Below are 11,683 nucleotides of genomic sequence, written 5' to 3'. Positions count from 1 at the left end.
CACCTCTCCCCTCCCCACCCTCCAGCCTACTCCCATACTGTTTTTCTTCCCACCTACATATTAACATACTGTAAAACTGCTATTTAACAAGTTGTACTCTACTTCAACAAGATTTCATTTGTTAAGCAAACAATACCTTGGTTACTGGAGATGTTTACGAAGTCAAATTTTTCAATACTCAACATACATAGTCTGCTTAAACAATACAGAAACATTCAAAATGGTGGTCATGACATTTCTATAGTGAGTGAAGCGGGCATAGTGGTGGTGTGCTACTTTTCATCGTGATTCTCTTGTTTTCCTATATTCTATTTGGAGTAACGTTCATTCTATGTTATTTAAACATAATCAGTGCATCTGATAGTTTATGGCGTGGATTTTTAACTACTGGGTACATATATTACGTATTTGATTGAGTTGCTGGCACTGGGTTACCGGGTAGCACAAACACCACGAAATGACCCTTTAGGGAGAAGAAAGTCATTGATTGAGTTCCTAGTCCACTTATCTAAGTGCCTTGTATCCTTTAGCAAAAGGTGCTATATAAATTTCTATATTATTTTTGAAGGCCTAGAAAAATACGCTATATAGCAAAAGAGTGGTAGCCGGTAGCTAAACAAAATGCCTTCAGGACATGCACAATGCCCCCAACCACTGGTCGCGCTCTCAATCTTATTTTTCCACTCTGTATAGACATTAAATTATTGTCTGATTTTTTTTTAAATTCTGTAATTAAATGATTTATTTGAAGATGAAGTCAGCTAATGATTCTCATTTATTAATTTATAGAGGTTCACTGAAGAATCTTTATTAGTTATAATTTGATGTATTAGAATATGCTACCATTGTAGATGGCTCTTCTCTTCCTAGGTGTCAATGTTCATTAAAACTATTTTTCTAAACACAAGATCACACTGTGAAGGAGGAATTGTGGGAATTAGAGGGGTTCCAATGTGCCACCTCTTATTTATTATTATTGAAGGATGGTTTGTAGGAATAACCACTTAATTGTCATGTGACCTTGTGGTTTGAGCCGAATTTAATGAATACAAATTCAAAAATTTTCTGGCTATAAAAATGTGCTATTCTGTAAGGCCCCGCTCCTTTGAGACACCCTATAAAGTGGAGGCATTTTTACCGTGAATAGTTGGTAAATATACCGCATACCTGTGTTAAGTATAAGGCCTACGTTTGTTTTTCTTAAATATGTTGTAACTTCAGTATTGCCTAGGATCATTACCATTGAGAACCTTGTTTATCGTCAAAATCTATTTCCATGCCCCATAAAACAACCTCATGACTTTTCAATCAAAATTTTTAATTTCAGCCGTAATACACAGAAATATATCAACTCACTTTAATTATATTCTGTTATTATTTTTAGCATATTATTGATATTTCCCCTGTATATTGAGGAATTAAAAACGACTATAAAGCTTTCTAACCAATATCGGTCGTCAAACAATTTCATCATTTTCTTAACAATTTCAACATGTAACTGTGTCAGTTTTGTGCATTTCCTACATTTCCTCGCCTAATGACATAGCAAATAAATAATACCTCAACATATATTAGATTTATTTTATTATTTATTTAAACTGCTTCACTTCCTGGCATCAAACTGCTGTATATTGCTGTTAGTTCTTGGGTTAAGAATAACAAGACTGAAAAACACCTGTCTATGTATAAGCTGCCTGATATACAAATGAACAATTGTATCGGCGACATTGATCGATAGTTTTATGAGTACGTTCATTTTCCTAGGAAATTATCTAACTAAAGCTTTTCCAATCTATTTTAATTTCTGGATTTTATAAACACAGGTTTGGTGAATTTTTCCAATAAACTGTAATTTTTCCAAGGTTATTCCAGGACAATTTTCATAATACCTTGAAACGAGCATACCGAAAGGAAATATTGAGAAATCAGATCAATCGCCAGTCTATAGACAAAAAGTCCAAGCTAGTTTTTTTAGCTACAGACCTTAATCAATCAACTTACATAACGGATAAAATTTGCACCTTTGAACATCTGGATTTCATGATCTCTATGGTTGTGTCATTAAATAGGATTCTGCATCACCTTTAGTTTGAATTTTGATGAATATTGCATGAGATTACTAAAATTGAAAATTAATTGGATAAGTCCTACTGGTTATAGGGTAATTACTATGGAAAATGTTGCAGGCCCTACTGGAAGTTTGAGTGAGTTATTTATGGTTGCTGAATCTACTTAGGCCTACTATTGAGTATATCTGACCTTATCCCCTTTCTGTGACCTTTTAATCATAGCCATGAAATAGGTAAATCATAGTAATAAAAAATCTTGGATGCTTAAAAAGAGTGTGGAGTACTTAAATTAAGTGTGTGCTGTTGAGTATGTATGGTTATATATTGTTAGCTGTGTCCACATTAAGTTCAGTGTGACCTATTTGTGTAATTTGCCCATATATGGAAATGATAATGTTATATTAGGCCAAGTAAATAAAAAATGAATAGCGACCAGATTATCTGCTTTCTATGAAGACCAAATGTCAAGAACACAGTTTGGCTTCAGAACAGGAAAAGGGTGCAGTGATAAATTATACATGTGTAAACAACTCCAAAAAATAGCCACCAGATCCAAGCGTAAACATTATCCATGCTTTATAGACTTGTCAGCAGCTTACGACCATGTCCACAGAAACTGAAACAATCGTATGGAACTGGCAAGAGGAGAGCGATGGTATATACCCTGATAACATCATCAAGATAAACAACTGCCAAAGAATAAACTCTGCCAAAGCGGCATTTGCTGAAAATAGAAGCCTTCTCATTAATTGGCATATATATCTTCAGACCCGAATATAATTTTTGAATGGGCTGGTTCAAAGCCGACTAACATACAGTATGGATGTCATGCATGAAGGAAACTATTAAAACAAGAAATTGAGAGAATTAAAAAAAAAAAAATCAAATCAGTAGTGAGGCCCTTTACAAAATTACCAAGACCGTAGCTAATCCAGAATTTCTTTTAACTTCAATAACAGAACTGGATGGCTCACTGCATAAGAAGAAGAAATGATGACATTTGCAAGATCCTCACTTTCTGCGCAGGAAAACAAATTTCTTCTATTATCCAGAGGTCAATTAAAAACAGCCAGGTTGATAGATATTAATTTATCAAGAATTGTTTCCATAGAAAATTCTAAATTTTAAACTAACATCTATAGGTAATAATATGTATGTTGTAAATTAAGTTAAATAATAAATGACACTAAATTATAAATCAATTGTCAAGCACCAGTCAAATCTCTCTAAATAAGTATGTCAGCAGTGTATTCATTCAACTGTTTATCAGTCAATGACAGCCAGATATTCCTGTCATGGAATAGCAACTACTAAGATTAGGCCAAGTAAAAAAAAAAGTAGTTTCTCATCCTAATATTTTGAAAAAAGAGAATGAGGGCACTTTCCTTTTTCTTTTACTCCGAGATGGCAAATCCAAGATGGTGGATGGGAAACAGCTACTACTTTCTCACTTTTACCAAGTAGACAAATTGAAAGCAAATAAAAGAAGCACTAGACACGATTCATTCTAAGTGTATCCCCAACCACGAACGATCAAGAGAGGAATTCTCAAACTGATGTGAGTTAGCCAGATTTTCATAAAGTGAAGAAAAAAAATAAATAAATAAAAATTTTAAAAAAATTTGGTGAGGCAGGGCAAATGAATTCACAAGGGGACGAGAAACTATTGTTATCTTTTTATTGGCCATACCCATATATGGGTATATCACAGGTTTTGGTCATAAAAATTGATAGACTCACTGGAAAGAGCTGCGAGTTTTGTGTGTACTGTCATAGAGCCAGAGACCATGGCAGCGCCTCCTATAACATTATTAATCAATTGAAGATCAGTCAACTAAAAAATTTTTAACATTGTTATTGAATTCGGGGGACAAAAATATCTAAAAGGAATATGATCAGCTAATTAAAGTTATAACCGTCATTGTTGAAATAAAAAAACATAAAATGCAATATTTGAAATTATTACCTTTCTGTTAAAAATTAAAATGATAACATATTTTCCCTAAGCAAGAATTTTTTTATACCTTGTCTCACAAACTTATTTTGTTAATGATCGTCAGAGAACGGAAAAAATTTCTCAAATATTGTTCTTTAAACAGCTGTATGTTTAAACTCTTGTAACTTCATAATGAAATGTCGGACTTAAGTGATTCTTTTACCATTTTATAGCTCTCATTTTACTCTTCAACCCTGTATTAATAACCAAAGTAAGTCAGCGGAAATGTATTGCTTCTAGCTGGGTCTCATTAGAAACTGATAACTCTATTAAATGAGCAATTTAATATTGAAATGTTTATGGAGGTTTTCATAATATAAGGTATTTTTCTGAAAGGTCTTCTCCTCAGCAGCCAATCAAAATAATTAGTTCTCTGCCGGTGTGTAGTTATAGTGATTTAGTACAGGCTGATTTCAGCTTATTTCATTGTATGCCGCTCAACATTGACTGGTATATGTGACTACATTTGGTGGAATTTCTAATTTCACGCTATCACCCAAAACTTTCGTGGATCAGAATTTTGAACATTTCAGTTTTTTGAATTTTATAAAAGAACATACTGTATATTGAAAAACATTTCTGCAAAATACCAATCACTAAACCTAACTGAAAATTATATTCAAATTATTTTTAATATACAAATCCTAAAATAAACTATTTATTGATTTGGAATCTTTGGAAGCTAACATTTTCTCAAAACCTCACCTGGTTGATATCCAATGAATTAAATATTCAAAACATCTCTATATATATTCAACCAATTTCCATTAAATAAACACTGTTTAAAAGAATTCATGCAGAATTTTGATATACCAAAAAATCAGTTTTGATTTCTACTATTCTATTTCTACTGCTACCGGTCTCTCTCTATTTAAAGACCACTTTTAGGACCGGGGTTTCCATGGTCTTTAGCAGCTTTGGTCTCTAATTAGAATAATAAAGATAAAAGGCATTCATGGAGTTGGGACCACAGAAAAGTGGTCTTTACTTGGAGGGGTCTTTAATTAGAGGGAGACATGTGTATGGAAGAATAGACATCTGTTTGAATTTGTTGAAAATCCTTTTGCACAGTAGATAGCTTATCACCTAACAACAATTGATATCAGTCACATGTGATAATTTATTTGTTTGCTAGGGTCATTAACTTATTGACACCTGATTAGGATAATATAACTGTTAACCCCTAGTTAGTATTTAACACCTAGCATGTGAGCTGTTATTATAGTAAAGCACTGTGTAAACAGATTCCCCTTGGACCTGGTCAGTAATATAATGCCTTGAGATTAAAATATGAAGTTAAAAGTTCCTGGTTTAAAATTGGATAATTAGCATATAATAAATAATATTTTATGTACCTTTGTGAATTCCTTTATTTCAGTATTTATGGCAGTATACTGATTTATTGGCTCTCACTTCAAAACCAGTCATACACACCATAGCGGTGGTACATATACATAATACAAAATGCAATTAAAAATAGAAAACACAATTTAAAGCAATCATTAAAACATAAGATAAACTAAAAAAGTTAATTCATTAATAATTTAGAATTCCTTATGTTATTGAAAGTGGAAAGATAAAATTAGACCTACTGTACCCCTAGAAAGTAGTGAAAGCTCAACCAAACCCCAAGCCACCATCCACACAGAATATGGCATTGAGATCACTTATAACACTGAAAAACAGTCTCGTTATACAGTACAACCCCCTTGTGGGACACCTCTATTAAGGAGACACTTTTTTCTGCCCCAAAAGTATCCCCCAAATAGGGGTTTGTATTGTTTAACAAGTTGACTGCCAGACCTTTTTTTTTAAGGTTCCTTTCTGTACGCAAGCAAGGAAAATATTAGGGGGCGAGTATACATGTCGACGGCACTGTGATAGAACTTTTTATTGACTATGCCAAGTGTGAGTTATCTCATCCGCTTTTTGCATGGGGTGGTATATGTTCAAAGGGTTCCCCCACTTGTGCCGCATGAGTGTACTACCGGCAACATAAGACAACAACATACATACGTCATTTTTATGTTATCTTCTAGGTGTATAATGTCCCTGAACCACTAGCCGTTGAGTCTGTGGTTCTACAATGAATAACAAAGAAATTATAAACAGTATGGTATACTCGTCCCTGGCGCCCTCAGCAACACCCTGTGGGGGAATATACTCGTCACTGGCAGCCAACGTGTTAAATTGAATTCTAAAGCTGCTTGTCTCAGGAGAGCCGCCTTTCAGCAAAAATATGGTTGCCTTGAGTTCAAAATAAGTTGTTCTAAATCTAGTAAACAATAAAATGAATGCCAGCATTTGTCTGTAAAAATAACCTAACAGGAAATATTGATGGCTCACATTTTTGCAATATTTGTAAAATTTCATCCAAATGTGGATTGTCCTAATGAGGAAACTCATTGTTCCATTAAGACAATTGGAAACACACATTTTACATTCTTGTGTACAACATGATGTTGGTTTACTGTTTGCCACTAACAAAAGAATTCCAAATTTCTATACCTACATGAAAATGACAATAAATTATTGCATCTTGTAAGTAAACCAGGTTAGGAACATGTAAACATGTGAAAGTCAAAGTGCAAATACTGCAACATTATAAATTTTGTAGCCATATGTATGATGTCTTGATTTATTTGGGCTATTCAAACCTTGTTCCTACAATGGAGGAATAAATTGAGACTAAAATTATACATTAAAAAATGTTAATCAAGTAATATTTATAGTAGAACCACTCCAGTGGGAGCACAAATGAGAGACATCCCTTAAAGATAGGGACACTTTTTTTGGCTTCAAATCAATAGAAAATATTTATTATCACATTGACTGCCAGAGCTTATTTTTAGCTCCTTCTAGGTGTACTGTATCTTCCCCAAACTATCAACTGTTAAGTGTGTGGTTATACAATGTATAAAATGATAGAATGTTATCCCGATTTTGAAGAGTATAGTCGTCCCAGTGCCCTCAGAAACACCTTTTGGGATGATACTCGCTGCTGGCAGGGCAGCGAAGGTGCTAACCTATGGCCAAACCCTTCAAACCATATTCAGAGTACACCCCAAATAAGCTTACATTTATTTGTTTTAAGGTATCTCATTATTAGGGGTTGTAATCTATTTTATTATGGCTTAAACCACTGTTAAGTGGTTAAATATTTTGTCTAATTTACTTCCTATTTTGACAAAGACAGCATTGTCATCTGCTTGTGAAATTCTGTGTTTGTTTATTTATGAGTTGCAACATAAACAAATTTTGTCTTTATATTTTCCCTCCATAATTTTTAGGATGTCTGCACCCATTCATGCACCCCTTCATGAACACAGTGAGACTTACAGCTGTCTCGGACACCTTTTGATTCTGCACGTTGAGTAGGCTACGATCCATTAAACATTACGCTTTGAATATTCAAGCTCCATTAACCAGCAAATAAGCGTTAAACTGGATTCAGATGCAGTTTGTAAATTTTATTTGGGTGTTTACAGTAGCTCCATGGATATAATATCACCATTGATATCTTTTCAACCAGCCTGTTGATGATAATGATACAAATATATTTTTTTGTTTGGAAATTTTTTTGGTTTTTCAAAATGGTGTTCATTGAGGCATTCCCTTTATAGTTTGTATGAATATATCTCATCTGGAATTGGGAGAGGGTCAGAAATGTCAGAAATTTTGTATTTTTTTTAAATTTTGAGTATTCAACATGAATACTTGCTAGGATAAGAAAAAATATGACAATCCTTACTGCCACTTTTTTTTCCCGGCATTTTTTTAAAATTTTAGATTTTTGTCATAGGCAGCTAGAAAATGACACCATAATGGCACACTGTTGCTTTACTCTATGTACTTATATAGTGTTTGTATTTACCTAAACAGAAAAAAAGGAAACAATTATGGAAATCGTAATGTCTCGAAATGGAAGTTGTTAAGGAGAGATTAAGCCTCTGATCGAAAGTTTACATATTTTCATAATATAACATGTAAAACATTATAAATACAGTATTACTATACTAATCTTTTTTTCATTCTTGTATTTTAATTTGTGTAGTTCCTTATTTATTATAAGGTTTTCCTTTGTTGTATTTATAAGATGGCCGCACTAGGGTTTGTGAGTGCCATCGTTCCAAGGGTGCATATAGATACATCAATATAAATTAAAAGAATGTACGGTAGTACTTATACTTTTAATAGAGCCTGTATTTTTCTCAGTATAAATGTTTATTCTTTCATATCCTCCTTCGAGGTGGTCTGTATTGTGGCTTTATATTCTTTATTACATGAAGAAAAAAGAGGAAACAATAGCTCATGTCAAAGTTTTAAGAAGACAAAATGAATATTATTATATATTTCTTTGATCTGTTATATTCTTGTTCTTGGATTTTAATGTGTTTATTCTTCCATATCCTTCTTAGCGATGGTCTGTTATTGTGGCTTTTTCATCTTTATTGCTTAAACAAAATAAAGAGAAAACAATATCTCATAAGTTTTAAGAAAACAATATGAATATTATTATATTGTTCGCATGCTTGATAGTTACATTTTTGTTGTTCTTAGACTTAGACTTTCTTAAAGAGCTTTGTTGTGTTTTCTGTTGAGTAAATGACATGGAGCGTGTATTTATTGAGGAATCCGCTTTTATGTTGTGTTACGTCAGACCTAGAGGGTGCACACATCATTGATAGGTGTATTGGACTAATTGTAGAAGCTAAGCTCTTCTGAGGCATAAAAGTTTAACAAAAGACCCGATTGAATAGCATCAGTAATAACTAAAGGTATTATGCTAATCAACTGTAGGCTAAACATCAGCAAAGCAAGCAAACAGTTTTACCATTCAAAGTGTTGTCACAGTAGAAGAAGCTTAGGGTGTATTAAGTAAAAGAATAAGTATCTAATCCATCAACAGTTTTACTTGATGAAGCCAATGTCGATGGACTTATTTCTTGATGAGATAAAGTAGGCCTACTTAGCACTTTCTTGGTAGTAATGGACATTATACCCTAGTGGATTTTTAAGGAAGTTATTTAACTCAAAAAACTCAGGTAAGTTTATTAATAGAAAGAAAAAACATTCATGCATTCTTCAACCATCTACAAACTTTGAAAGAAATACTGTTATTTTTTATCAAATATACCTTTACAAAAGATGAATATTTATTCAATTTCAATTTTGATAGCAGCATATGCTTAATTGCATCAAACTTACAGTTAAAAATTCACAATTAAAAGTTCAATACACAAAAACTCAGTTAACAGATACATAAACCACTCTTACTCTATGCAAAGACCATAAATATTGGTTGAATAAAATCATTAATTTTCAAAATGACACAGTAAATGAAAATGAAATTGTCTTGATCAGTCGTATTTGAAATTAATAACTTATTTCATTTTTTTCAATGAACTGTTCTTAGTTTTCAAGTTTTAATAAGGATTTTGCCAAATTTCATTGCAGAAAACATACATCTGTAAAATCACCATAAAGACACTGCATACAATACATCCTTCATGTATGATACATATACTACAAAATAAGCAGATGTAATTTTCTTTCTTATAATACATTTGATTGAGTAAATGATGGATATAACAATAGAGTAGGGTTTGCTTAAGCTGCTAATGGGCTGTGAAGTGGTTCAGGCTATATATCAGCCTCAGGTGGATGTAGGCTACCTCCCCTGGCTTTTGTCGTGGAATTGGGTTGACAGCATAGGCCAACTGAGGCCACTTCCCCTCTCTGTGATGCCAACAACGCAGATTTTTTTGTTGTTTACAAGCCAGCATTTTCATTAAATTTCAAAGGCTTCATTCTGGTTATGTGGACTGCTAGTCTCTGGGTTCATTGATTTTATTTTTTTATTGTTCTTTTTTTTCCCTTTTTCATACCACAAATTATAGTGCAGTAAATTACAATCTTTTCTGTAAGAGTTACAATAAAGAAAATAATATAATTGTAGGCCTGCTAATGTTGGTCTTTACATTCAATCTATCAACTTGAATTTTTCCTTTCTTACCTTAAAGCCCTATTCCCGGCAAAATTTCAGTTGCTAGTTTAACGGAATTTAGACATTCCTAAGAATGAAAAAAATGTGAAATAAGACTGAAATTTGATTTTTGTGTTCCACACAAAAAATAAATGCGGATGAATTTTCATGTTTGATTTTGCGATAGGTCATAAGAAGAAATATCCTAGGCGCCGAAAACATTAGCCTGTCCAACGCTGCTAGGCTAGGCCTAGCCTTGCCTCGATTTAGGTTCTGTTATCACACATAAAAACGGCCGACATGATATTTTCCGTTGCTAGTAATGACACTTGTGAAATATAATATTTCATAGGAATTATTTCAAATTTGTTAAAAAACTGATTCTATTCTGACTGAGATTTTGACACTTAAACAAACATATCTCAGCCTTAATCGAACGACCGCATTGTGCGAGATGCGAAGTACAAAAACTAATCTCATTAGAGAGGGCACACTTTATTGACTGTATAAAGTATAAATAAAAGCGAGAGTATCCCAGTGGATGCGATCTACAACCTCTGAATTTGCCTAGTAACGATGAATTCGTCGAGAAAATGGTAATATTTTATGAGAAATAGTCTGTATTTCCCATTTTTTTTATTCTTTTGCGTAAAACTAAAATTCATGCCAATATTTTTCCATGATTTATAATAATTGGAGTAATGCAAATGTATATTTTTTTTAAAAAGTCAGTTTTTAGTGAAATTTTGCCGGGAATGGGGCTTTAAGCTGGGCAGTCTGAACACGTTCGTAATTAAAAATAATCCGTTGCGCGCATGTTGTGCTGTTACATTCCACATAGAATCATATCTGCCAACAACCTTCAGGTGAAGTGAGTGCCAAGCTGTAGATTTATATTATGTATTTTAAAGGGCATTGCATTTAAAAGGTTATGCCTTTTGCAACGTCCCTGTGTTTCGATATTTATGGGGCTGTGTACATATATATTTTGTTCATTATGTAATTTGCTGTAAATGTGTGGAAATTGTAAATTGTATTGAATTGCACTTTTAAACTAAGATTATAATTCTTGGCCTCTATTAAACCACATAGAAACCATACAATGAGAAATGATAACATAATTTGTTTCAGTTTCTTTGGTGGTTACGATCATTAACGATGATTCTAAACACGTTTGTCTTGTATTGTCTTTCGTGACTTTCTCTATGACTGCTTAGAAGGACAAAATGACAATGACGGTCTTGTATAATGTTGATTGTTACTCATTTCAGAACATGAAGAATTCTAAGCAAACACAGTATTAAAATTTTTTGTTTATGTTTCTGTTAGAAAGTAGTTAGAACATTTATCAATGTTTAACCTTCATCAAGCAATTTAACTTTTATATCAGTTTTAGTCAGTATATAAATTAAGCCATACAAACATTAAAGTTGTTTATTTAATTCTATTTATGTTTTTCAATGGTATGTATGTTATTGATTTGAAATGGTTTTCCCCAGACAAAATCCCCATCTGGACAATATATTTAATGGAGCATTATTATTATGGATTGTTCCTATAGGCAGTCTTATGGTAGAGTACTGTATGTAGTTTCTTATTCGTCTTGAATAATATCCATATTAACTCTAAAAT

At 32.8% G+C, this 11,683-nt stretch overlaps 1 protein-coding gene across 4 annotated transcripts in view; it reads left to right on the top strand.

The window, feature by feature from the left end:
- LOC117103898 (ras-associating and dilute domain-containing protein-like) overlaps positions 1-11,683 on the top strand; it is a 40,774-nt gene that overhangs the window by 2,730 nt on the left and 26,361 nt on the right. The window contains exon 1 of one of the 4 annotated variants that reach the window (XM_033244554.1): positions 8,882-9,110. The exons of the other annotated variants lie outside the window; for them this stretch is intronic. The gene's annotated coding sequence lies outside the window, so the exon portion shown is untranslated. Of the gene's footprint in view, positions 1-8,881; positions 9,111-11,683 lie in introns of those variants that run through there. 4 annotated transcript variants of the gene reach the window in all.

Source organism: Anneissia japonica, unplaced genomic scaffold (assembly GCF_011630105.1).
Source record: "Anneissia japonica isolate Jap-2015-1 unplaced genomic scaffold, ASM1163010v1 scaffold1065_len1792383_cov172, whole genome shotgun sequence".
Lineage (NCBI taxonomy): Eukaryota > Metazoa > Echinodermata > Crinoidea > Comatulida > Comatulidae > Anneissia > Anneissia japonica.
The sequence above is the reverse complement of the archived record's forward strand: the minus strand, read 5'-3'. Positions and strand labels throughout refer to the sequence as shown.